Source organism: Penaeus monodon, chromosome 29 (assembly GCF_015228065.2).
Source record: "Penaeus monodon isolate SGIC_2016 chromosome 29, NSTDA_Pmon_1, whole genome shotgun sequence".
NCBI classification, from domain to species: domain Eukaryota; kingdom Metazoa; phylum Arthropoda; class Malacostraca; order Decapoda; family Penaeidae; genus Penaeus; species Penaeus monodon.
Window position 1 is genome coordinate 4,475,811 of NC_051414.1, and position 398 is coordinate 4,476,208.

Below are 398 nucleotides of genomic sequence, written 5' to 3' on the forward strand. Positions count from 1 at the left end.
ACATGTGTTTCTATCCATATATATGTACGGATAGATTGTCAGATACAGAGACAGCGTCACGGCAAAGGCTTATATTACCAGGAAATCGGTCCCGCGCATTGCTCTGCTCTGCGACACATATTGATTGGTATAGATTTATCCCTTTGCTTTTTAGGGAATCGAATTATTTATGTTCTCGTAGTAAGGAAATAGTGTAAACAGTAAACATATTTATACGGCTCCGCACCCAGACGCGCGTACACAGGCACAGCACACTCGCACAGGTTCAGTAGTGATCTCTTAACAATGTACGCCTAATTAGTGAGTTTTCTTCTCGTCCTGAAGCTCGTTGCTGCTTCGCTCTGATTACCGGTCGGGTCTGAAGTGGAGAGAGAGATAAGGAGGAAGAAAGAGATAGC

At 44.0% G+C, this 398-nt stretch overlaps 1 protein-coding gene across 1 annotated transcript in view; it reads left to right on the top strand.

The window, feature by feature from the left end:
• LOC119591626 (nephrin-like) overlaps positions 1-398 on the top strand; it is a 125,992-nt gene that overhangs the window by 689 nt on the left and 124,905 nt on the right. The window lies entirely within an intron of this gene.